The sequence below is a fragment of the Elaeis guineensis genome, chromosome 6, assembly GCF_000442705.2.
Source record: "Elaeis guineensis isolate ETL-2024a chromosome 6, EG11, whole genome shotgun sequence".
In the NCBI taxonomy this organism is placed as follows: domain Eukaryota; kingdom Viridiplantae; phylum Streptophyta; class Magnoliopsida; order Arecales; family Arecaceae; genus Elaeis; species Elaeis guineensis.
Window position 1 is genome coordinate 124,812,070 of NC_025998.2, and position 12,532 is coordinate 124,824,601.

The following is a 12,532-nucleotide window of genomic DNA, read 5'->3' on the forward strand; positions in this document are numbered from 1 at the left end:
AAAATTTGATCGATCGTAGATGTAACACTATGCGTATATCGAGCAGGTCGACCGATACATGGCTAGCTCCCTCTATCGACAACTAAGAAAGTTGGACTCTTGTAAATACCAAAAAAAAAAAAAATTAACACATCAATTTTAAATGAATGTAAATAACTTATTGATATGATTTTAATAATATAAGTACATATCTAACCATCTCAGATAGCCAATGACCGATGAGTAGCCTGTCCATATAGTATAAAATGATCTATTAAACCTGGCTCTATATATATAATATGTTGCAGATATTAATAGAAAAAGAAATGAGTATTATTTGTTTGTAAGCAAACCCATACGAACATTCAAAACTTGAACAAACTTCAATGATTTACTATATAAAATGGAATAAATAGCAATATACTAGTACTAAATCAAAGAAACAAAATATATATCATAAATAAAATGGAAAAGGTTTATTAGATTTCAATAAAATACAACATTAAATACAAAATTTCATTAGTTTTCATCAAAAGTTCATTCTCTATTTCTTGGACATCCATCTGTCATGTCCTTTTTTACTCCAAATTCGATACCTAAGTCTGTTACCAACTTCCATCCAATCCATTTCATTTCTAAGTCTCGAGGATCATGATCTTTTTTCTATTGCAATCGTTCTTTTGATTGTACTATTAAGAATCATAATACTCTACATGCGGGATCATTTGAAATTGATAACTGTAACTGTGATGGTACTTCTCTAGAGTATAGTACCAATCAACGTATCATTAGAAATTAATTAACACATAAGTACAAATAGCCATCATACATATGTGAACATAGCAAGTGATAGCACTGCCATTTCTGACATGTAAATATATGCTCTGATAACCATACTATCTGCATCCTATATTGTTAAAAATTAAATTTATTCATTTATTACAAATAATAACATGACCAAAAAATGAAGTTTTTACACTATTGTTTATCTGAGATTGCTTTCTTTGTTCAGATAAGGCCCATGGAATGTCGTTTGCACTTGAAATATCCTACTTATCCTATCAAATCTTGTAACATTATGGGATATACCCTTCGATTGGTTGGCGATCACATGAGTTATAGCAAAAAGGTTAAATCTTTCACCCATATTTATAGCATCCTTTACCTGGGCATGTTGACCATCAAAATATGATATAAGCCAGAAGAATGTCGATTGCACCAATGAAGTTACCAGAAAGAAGTGACTATTTTTTAATACTGTATTAAAATATTCAAATAAATTAGTAGTCATCATTCTAAATCTTTGGCCACCATTATGTGTAAGGGACCATTTGTCTATAGGAATTTTATTAAACCACTAAATGGCTTTCGAGTTCACTTTTTCAATCTTTTTTATATACTTATTGAACTTCATGACTTGTGTTTGCATGTTGATTATTTTCACCAAATCTCTCAATCTTGAATCTTGAAACCTTATATTGAAGTTACTCACTACATGGCGCAGACAATATACATAATATGCATTAGATAGTTGCCAACCAAGTGTTCATTTTTTTCACGACAGATAGTATACCTGTATGTGGATCTGAAAATAGGTAGATGTTCTGACATGATGTAACAAAACATCTCAAGCAAGCTAAAGACCAGCTCCATGTATCAATAGACTCTTCATCTACTATAGCAAATGTAAATAAAAAAATTTGATTATTTCCATCCAAAGCAATTACAATCATCAATTTCTTCAAATACTTTTCATATAAGAATGTAACATCAATACTGATTACTAGTCTACAATATTTGAAGCCTTCAATTGATGGTGTGAAGGCCTAAAAAATATGATCAAATGTAGCAAATGCTAGGTGACCGGCAGGAATGCTAATGAATTTCACCCAAGAGCGAGGATTAAATTCCTCTACAATATGTAACCACTTCGAGTATAAGTCATATGACTTATCCCAATCTTCATATATCAAGATCATAGCTTTTTCCTTCACATCCCATAGCTTTTTATAACCAGACATGCAGTTGAATATGTTCTTTATGAGCGCATGCACCAATGTTGATGATAGAAATTATAAATACTTCTTTTATAAGATCTCCTATTTCTTTGGTAATGAAGTTGGAATCAAGCCCAGAATAATCTTGAGAGAGCATGGACAAAATATATGTATGCAGGCCAACATACCATATGATTTCAAAATAATCATAGCACTTAATCACTCAAAGCATCCAATTGCATCTCGATTTTTTTTTAATATTTAACCACCCAAAGCTTTGGCTCTAACTAGACAACCTTAAATTCATGATGTCTATCAATTGAATACTACTTTACTATAGTTTGTAGTTACACTTTATCCATAAAATGGAGCCCTTTATATAACTCTTTACATCTTTCCTAGGTGCTACACTGTACCTACAATGTAGAAGATATTGATAATTAGCAGCCATCCAATCAATGCTCCTAAATATCCTAAAAAGAGCTTCAAACACTAAAAAATTTAAGTGCTAGATAAAAGATGGGCACTCTACATCATTTGAAATACCGAATTACAGAGCATCATCATCCATATTATCTTCACTTGTTACATTATCTTTCTCAAATAGTTGATTATCTATATAAATCATATCATCACAACTATGTAAATAGAAGCTTGTCTGATAATAGTACTTGGAATATCATTGTCGATTGTAGGGAACTAGTCCTCTGTATATCTCAATCTGGTATTCATTGGGACATTATCGACCATATAAGGACTAGAGGCTCCAATCTATTCATTATCGTAAGTTGTTATTCTTATGTCCTGATCGGGTACTTTATGATCGTCTTGATCAGGAATAGATCCAATATCTTCAATCGGATGCATATCTAGGTACAACTCTGCATCGAATAAACAAGGATGCAAACTTATAGTTGAAAAGATAATCTCCATATTTTTATTTTTGATAATCAAAATAGATTCATACTTCAATACTACTGGCTGCATAACTTGTGGATATCTATATATTATCATTATTCTACTCTTTCTTTTATCTATATGAAAGACTCTACGTAACCCATCCTCTGTCTCCTCAAATTTTATTATGTATGGAATTCTAATAGCCTTTTATAGTCATCCAGTGTACTCTATTTCATATGGCCTATTAACCATAGAACTATTAATATAGCATAAAGCCATGATTGTTTCTTCCATATTTCACTACATATATAATAAAATCAAAATAAATGTTGGGATGCTTAACTACATCGAATAAAATGTAGGCTATGGAGATGGTTTATCTTATTGATTACATTAATAATCAAAATTACAATCTAGATATAGGAGTTTTATTTAAATATGGGAGTTGTGTTTGTGGTCCTTATCATAGGCCCAACATTGCTGACTTTGTTCACCCATGGGTCTCGTTGGTCAGATACTGTTTTTATTTTTAGATGGTCACTATGTGCACTTTGTAGGATCCAGTACCACTCATTGCAGTAGAAAAAAAGAAAAAATAAAATAAGAAACACAATCAAATACGTGGATCATCAAAGACTCACCTCCATGGGGCATGCAAGCTTTACTATGAGAAAAAAAAAATTTATAAGAGGAGATCATACCTTCAATCTTCGTACACTAATCCCTCTCTCTCAACAAGAAGCACTCCCTCATAAAGCTATCTCTCTTTAGGAGACCCTTCGAAACGATCGCTGTCCGCTGCCTAACAGTCTGTTTGAAGCCCCCTACTTCTCCTCTCTGTCGGCACTTCTCCAGGGCCTGCTGCTACTGCTCAGATCTCTGCCAAACTCCTGCTACAACACGTTCACTATTGCTGCCCACAGGCCTTCTAAAGGCTTCAAATCGAGCCCAAATCGGACACTGGACTCCGATTAAAACTCAAGAACCTCCCTGGCTTGTCCGATCACATCACAAATCATTCTAATCAAGCCCACACACACCACAGACCATCGGATCATGCAACCGTGCTGTGTCGATCCATAGAAACTCCATAGACTGCGAGAAACAGTCAAGGAAACACCACCGATCCATGATGCACCATGCGAAATCGAGAGGAAACAGATTTTCTACCCACATGGACCACGCTCCCCTAGCTGTGGACCACTGGTGCACCATGAGCCACGTGGGCTGGCCGCCTAGGCTTCCCATGCGCTACAGGCTACGCCTGCCCGCATGCTACGCACTGGGCCCGCCCCTGCTGGGCCTGCACGTGACTATGCCATGTGCCTGTATATGGGCCGCACATCCCACGGGCCTGCGCACCCATGGGCCAGCCTATGGATCACACACTATGAGGCCCACTGAACCGCATACTGTGGGACCCACTATGCAACCTATATGAACTTCTTATGATGCACTCTTTAAGCTGGGCTTCTTCATATCTGGATTTTCGCTATGGGCTCCTTGTGGATCAAATTCAAGGTGTTTTTCTCAACACACTTAACTAGAAATTGCTTTTGGTTCAATCACTAACAGCTATATATTTGGTGACCAGACCAGACCAGCTAAATCGACTTATGCCAAAAATATGATTCTAAGTTTTATGGGAATAATCAAAATTTGATGAAGGTAGGATAAGACTGACTTAACTGATAGCCATTGATGCTCCTTTTTTTTCTTGAATGGCCTTTTCCAAAGAATAATATTTTTCAACCTTCTCTTTTCGATATTTTCTAACTTTGAAAGAATTTGGTCAAATTGAATTCATTTAAATGTGAGCTCAGTTTAATTGATTTTAATTTACCTAGAGTACTCAAGATGTATTTGTTGACTCTAGGTTTAGGAGCATGAATGTATCACTATAAAAAAATAGATCTTTATCAGCATAAAGAAGCACTGCTAAAAATAGGAAATAATACTACTAATACCATAAGTGGTATTTTTATGAAATGTCGAGTTAATATTGCCAATAATCATGTCCCTAATTTATTAGCATGAATTCGCAATACATTCATTGTGCTACTAAAAGATAATTTATAACAGCATCTTTTTCAGTGTTTACCAATATTTTAAGATTACTGCAAATTAAATTAGCTACATAAAAAAAAATATCACACAAAGAATTAGTAAATAGAGAATGTTAGTTATAGCTGCATATCGAAATGTTACTAAATGTTAATTAGTGACATCCATAAGTGTTTGTAAAATATTGTTGATTCACAGCAATTTTATGAATGCTGCCAAAAAATTTATTTTGCCAATTTTTTTTAAATATTTACTGGTATTTTTAAATGCTACTATATCATATAGCGGCACTAAAATTTGCAGCCCAAGGATAAGATAAAAAGGAATGGAGTAAATGATGGCAGTACAAAATACTGTTGCACACTAATTGGTGGCATTTAAAAATATTAGTAAAAAAATCTAAATCATAATGATAAATTTATCGATGCTTTTATATGTCAGTAATATTTTTATAGTTTAATTTTTTGAATATCTTTTTACAGCATTTTATATGTAGTGATACTTATTTTGAATACTTAAATATCATTATTTATTTAACCTATATAGAATCTATTTGAAATATATATTGGATGTTCATTAATATATAATAAAATAACATATTTTGCAACCATAATAATAAAACCATCCACATAAATCAATAATTATTTTATTAATACTTTTTGGAAACAATAATAACATCCCACATATCAAATTAAAAATATAAATTTAGTCTAAATGTAAAAATATAAATAGTCTATAGAATAGACAAATCCATAGTACTTCTTACTATTCATTAAAAATAATATACATAAACATGAAAAAGAAAAACTAAAATCCAAAGCAATTCATCTGATATCCAAGCATGAGCCACCTGCAAAACAAAAATAAATTAAATATTTAGATCATTATTATATAAATTTATATATAATAAAATAATTCATAAAGTATATTATATTAATAAGTTTATTACAAAAGTTGAAGGCCAAGCAATATTTACTCTAATGTCATCTCTAATTTTTTTATGACATCTATCAGATCTTATCAAAGGCTCATTATCCATTTTTACCATCCTAATATATAGATCTTAAAATTGAGCCTGAAGCACATTTTTTTCCACAACTTTATTAGGATCCTTACTTATAAAAGTTCCCATTGCAATATCAAGATGAGGCATTTTGGAACTCTTTATCATAACTTTATTTTCTTCCTACAAATAAAAATTTATATGTGATAATATGAAATATCAAAAAAGATTGAACAGTAAATTTGCAAGATAAATCATGTAAAGTAAGATTCATTTACTTTCAAAGAAGAAGTATGCTGTAACATTATCCTTTTTATTTTATTTCTCTATAATATGAAAATATTATTATTAATTTTTATTGTAGTATAACTGTTAGATGGTTTTAGCTATATCATTAATTTATGTGCTTCCTGGCCTGTCACCTTTAAGATAAAAATAAAATAAAGAAAGATATATATATATATATATATGTGTGTGTGTGTGTGTGTGTGTGTGTGTGTATATGTATATATGTATACATATTTGTATATATATATATGTATATATATATATATGTATGTATATGTATATATATATGTATGTATGTATATATATATATATGTATATATATATATGTGTGTGTGTGTGTCTCTCTCGTGGGTGATGCATAATAAACAAATTGTTGGTGCAAAAATCTGCCTACATCGGAGAAGCTGGAGTCGAGAAAGTTACGGTCGCCGTCGGGACCTGCAAAAGAAGTCTAAATCGGAGGTGGGGTTGCTCCGGCAAGACCCTCCGATGCTCAAGTCAGTTCTCTGCCTTAACAAGAATGGAGTGCTCGAACAAAAATTTTAGCAGAGTTTTGGGATAGAAAATAGAGCTTAGAGAATAACGTATCTGGGGTCTCTCTTTTATAGACGGAGGGAGCAACAGACTGATAGCGATGTTTGTAACCGTCTGGCAGTGGGCTGCCAATGGTCAGGAGGAGTTTGTTGCGAAGAGTAGTGGAGTGGAATCGTGGCTATCACCGGGACATGCCACGTGGAGTCTGTCGCAGGGAGTGGAGCGGTGTCTGTTGTCGCAACTTGCCAGAAGATGGAGGAATCGTGCGGTATCCATCGCAGGAAGTGGAGCAAGATCGTGGCCATTATTGTGGTCTGCCAGGGAGTGATGGAGCCGCACGAAATTCATCGCAGGAAGTGGAGTAGAGTCGTGGCCATTACTGCGGCCCGTTAGGGAGTGATGGAGCCGTGCGGAATCCGTCGCAGGAAGTGGAGCAGAGTCGTGGCCATTTCTGTGGCCTGTTAGAGGGTCCAGGCCTGTCGGTCGGAGTCCGGCTGGAGTGTCTGACGGAGAGAGGTGGCTAGTTACCCGTCTGAGAGAAGCTCGAAATTTGGCTGTCGTAGGAGTCCGGACGAAGTCTTCCTTCAGTCGAAGTCGGGGATGAGGTCCGACTCCCGTGGGAGTCCGGACGGAGTCTTCCCACAGCTGGAGTCGGAGACGAGATCCGGCTCCCGTAGGAGCCCGGGCAAAGTCTATCTGCAATCAAAGTCAGGGGTGAAGTCCGGCTCCCTTAGGAGTCCGGATGAAGTTTACCAGCAGTCGAGGTCGAGGACGGAGCCCGGCTCCCGTAGGAGTCCGGGCGAAGCCTTCCAGCAGTCGAGGTCGGGGATGGAGTCTAGCTCCCGTAGGAGTCCGGACGGAGTCTTCCTTCATGTGAAGTTGGGGGCAAAGTTTGGCTCCCGTAGGAGCCCGTCTGCCGTGAAGAATCTGGTCGACACTGGTGGGGGTTGATCTGATGGCAGAACTTAGAAATGTTGCGGAGGCTCGGCCGCCAGAGAGGTTCGGAGAGATGCCGTCGAAGGTCGAAAGTTGGCAGAATCCCCGGAGGGTCACTCCTGATGCGAACTTCGGCTGTTGGGGTATTTTATACCCAACACAAATGAAAAGTATAATATGTAATAATAGATGAGGCTTCAAATGTGAAGTAATAAACAATATAAATAAATTATGCAAGTTTAAAAATATTATATGATGACTTGGAGCAATATGACCTGAGGAGGTTGAGTCGAGAGGATGTATTTGTGAATCTTCATGATCACTAGATACATCAATTGACTATATGAAATGTTCAAAGAATTAAATCAAATTTTACTAATTCTATATTGCATAGAAGATTTCACTAATGCCACATCAGTAGGCTAAGGTTATCTTATAATCGTGTGTTAAACTCATGATTTCACATGTGGCACCCACAGAATGATAAATTAAAAAATAAATTTTATTTTATCATATTTTAAGAAATTAATTAAAAAATATTATTTAAAAAAAATCTCCATTGTACAACAGTTTGAGGATGGGCCCAAATCAGATCCTTTGGCATGTGGTTTGTCTACTTTTCTTTGGGATATCAGACATTGAAAGGCTGTTATAAACTACTAATTTTATTTGTAGAGTTACAAACTATGAACATTTAATATTAGAAAATGTTAGAAGACATCTATCAGACTATTATTCAATCCATAATCCTGATCTAACTTGATGAACTGCATGATAGCTACCAATATTGGAACTATATATTGAGAGCTTAATTTGATTGCTAGCTTAAGTGCTGCACCATGTGAGAGTTTTTAGTGTATAGTGTCACAAGTTATTCATAATTTGTTGGTTTTTGATAGAAGAATTATTGTTTCAAACAAATCCACCAACTCAAACCATGCACAGTACGGACGCAAAAGAAAGGAGGGAAGGAGAGAAAAATACAAGTTGTGTTCCTTAATTCCTTTATGGTTGGACTGATCCACCTGACGTGGTAATTATGGTATCATTTCTTTATTATAATATGGTATAGCAATAATATGCACTAGAGGTAAAAGAAAAGTGTCCTACAAGCTAATCGCATGAGTGATGCAATGAAATTTTTTTTTGAAAACTTCCAACACATGTAATGACATTATTCATTGGTGAGGCATGATTCATCATTGTAGCTGTATCTTATTATGTATAAGATTATGATGAACCCCATAGATTAAGGCAATAATTTTAGAGCCATGAAGAGTTTGTGCTTATAAAACTTAAAATCTTAAAACTCTAATCTTAAATATTTCTAGTCGTAGGAACATTGAGTCAGGGATAAATATTTTGGATAGACCTTCACATCCTATATATGCTTGATGGAGAAGGTAGCTGTTTTCATAGGCCACTTGTGTGAGACACTAATATAAGGATGTGGGTGCTCATTAGGGAATGAGTTCATTGAATTTTTCCACTAATAGAGAACATCTTATAGAGCCTTACTTGCATGTCAAAAGATGATTCTCTAAGTGAGAGTTGTGCAAATGATCTTTAGATCTGAGACTACCATAGAATCTTATGTATATAAATTCATATTTTGGTTTATATCCATACATGACATAAAGATATGTACTAGATGTTTTGGATATAGTAAAGTATGTATGGAAGTTGTGAGTCGATCAACAAAGAATCAATCACTTCTAGTAATAGGAGATGTCATCCTGTGCATTCTCATATCTTAATGACTCAAGAAGTCTTTAACCAAAGTAGTATAAAGATTAGAAAAAAATTTTAATGCTTCATTAGAGTCATCATTGATTGATAGAGAATCGATAAGAATATATGTTTGAGTTTGATATGATTTCATACTCATGAATATATTCAAGATGCGGGATCATCGAAAGATTGAATTGCACAGTAATTTACCACTAAAGGATATATTTGATATTTTTATCTAATTTTATATCTTCTGGATAGTCATAATGTGTTGCTAGATGTCAATCTTGACTTATAGATTTGATCAAATTAAAGAGTTTAATTCGATCTCCAATTAGAAAGGATTTTAATTGCTGAACTCAGATTTGCATGGGTTGGATCTTAATCGATTAGAATGGATTCTAATCAAATTAAATTAACTTGCATCCAAATCTACTACTGGCTAGATATGGAACCCAATGGGTCACACACATTAAAAAATTAGTCAAAGACCCATTTGATATGGTTGATTAGAATTATAGATCCAATCGGATAGCCGATAAGTATGCTAGTACATGTGGCTAATCCTAGCTCCTTGGGAGATTGGATTTGATCTCAAATCTTACTATTTGGCTAACCAAATTAGTGAATATTTGGATTAGATCAAGCCACTTGGAGGCAGCCCAAAATAGGGCACCTAAAGCCCTTATCTACATTTTGGAACCAAGAGTCTAAGTGGTTATGGACTCTGGGCACTAATCATGAGGGGTGCATGCCCACTTCAACTTTAGCATGCAGAAGGACCAGAGTCCTTTTGCTTTGGGTTTCTGACCCTTAGGACATGGAGATCAACCTTTAATCTCCTTTGGCACATCTTTTAAAGTGTGAAAATGGCCTTGAATGGGCGTGGGACATCCGATTTTTGTTGGCACGCATGCGGTGATCTATAGATCACATGAAGAGGTGTTTAAAAGTCCTTCTACTTCAAGCAAAAGGAGGAGCCTCTTGTATTCTTATTTGGCTATCTAGAATCAGGTTTGAATGTACTTGCCACATGGCAAATTTTGGTTCAATCTGAATTCATAATGGATGCCAAAGCATCCCTTCACTGGGTGCACATGCATGGGAGAGAATGAATCATCGTATCTGAAACCGGGTAAGTCCTTCTATTTCAAGGAACTCTGGTTATTTGATATGATGATTGAAATGGGACATGACTTCTTGGTTGGTGCCCGCTCTGATTCTATAAATAAGGGGTGGCAAATAGGATTGGTCAATCAATTCCTACAACCCTATCCACTCCCTCTCTCTCTCTCTTTTACAACTCTAGGTTTTAAGACAAGATTTATTCTTTTAAAACAAGCTTATTCTTAATAGTTCTAAGTATTTAAGAGGTCCTAAAGAAAAAGGTCAAGGCCAGAAGGAGATTCTGAGAGGTCCAGACTCAGGTCTGGAGGTGAGTCTGATCAGTTGGTGACTGATCGAGTTCTAAGAGTTAAAACTCTTGAAGCAAGGTGAAGGAGGAGCATTGTCCTTAGATTGATTTCTATGTGGATCATTGTTGGAGGGTGAACACTTGGATGCCCAGTGAAAATAATATTTCACCAAATCAGAATTCAAAAAGTATGCTTCCTAAGACTTCTTGTATATTCATGCTTTAATTGCTATTATCAAGGGTTCCTAGGCATTAGAGTTTCGGTGCGCTAAGGTGTTTTGAATGAAAATTTAAAATACCAGTTCTTCCACTGCACCATCGAAACCCAACAGTGGTATCAGAGCCTACCTTCATAAATATAATCAAAGGTTAGAATATGGTCTTGATTGTGATCAAGCTAGGATTTTTATTTTGGTTCAAGTAGGATTAAGAGTTGAGTCCGATTGAACATCTAAATCCTAAAACTATCTTAGAGATATATTTAGATGCATGATGTTATGATTATGATCATATTAATGTTATCATGATTTAAATTCAATGATGCATCATTGTGAATGGTTAAGATAGGATGTGCTGAAACCATAAAGTCCTTAAAAAATTATATTAAGTCATAGTGATGAAAAACCAAAAGTGAGCCGAGTTTGAAAATTATTGATTAATTGGTGTCTAGGACAAGTATTCAAGAGTGGTGGTTACTTAATTAGGATCATTATGAAAGCATAAAAAATCTTCCACCAATCTTACACTTATCTAGCCAATTGGATCACTACATATGCCTTCATGCTAAGCCAATATCCTGTCAAAAATCATAGTAGGTTTGTTGTGATATCTGTAAGATTTACTATGAAAATTAATGTGGGTTTATCTTGGTGCATATTAGATGCTTATGGTATATTTTGAATATATTGCTTTATTGTGATATCTACAACAGTAGTATTTTTTAGATATGACTGTATAAAAATAAAATATCTAACTTAATTAAAATACTATAGTTTGTTGTAATATCCACAAGGCTATGAGTATTTTTGAGGTAAAGATTATGTTGAGAATTATATGAGATACAATTAAAAAAAATTTTCTATCTTTGAGCTCATTGAGATTTGTTATGATATCCACAAGGTTTCATTAAAAAATTAAGATCTTAACCCTACTAAGAAATCAAATTAAGATTTCTCGCTTATCATAGATGAGGACTATGGTATTCGATAAAATAGTAGGATACATAACTAGATAGAAAATCTCATCTGGTTATACATATCAAACATGAGTGGTCTACTTATACTATTATTCTTAATTCATGTAGATTTAATTCTATATTATGGCAACTTCACTCCACTACTTGATATCATTAACAAAAATATATTGATCGATCTGAACTATGTGGACTGATTGAGAAACTTACAAATTAGATTCACAAAAGAGAAGGTCTCCTATGTTTTGAAAATTTCTGACCCTGGTCCAGTCAATGAAAATGCTTCTGAGGAGGATCAAGCCATGTATAATAAGTGACAGTTTTATATTATGACTGTCAAAAGTATTATATTGGCCTCAATGAGCAAAAAATTATAGAGGCAATATAATACTTTGGATCCTCATTCCATATTCTTTAATCTCAAGGAGATATATGGAAAATAGAACTTGAAAGACATCATCTTCAGAAGCAAGAAGGCAAATAATGTTATTTCA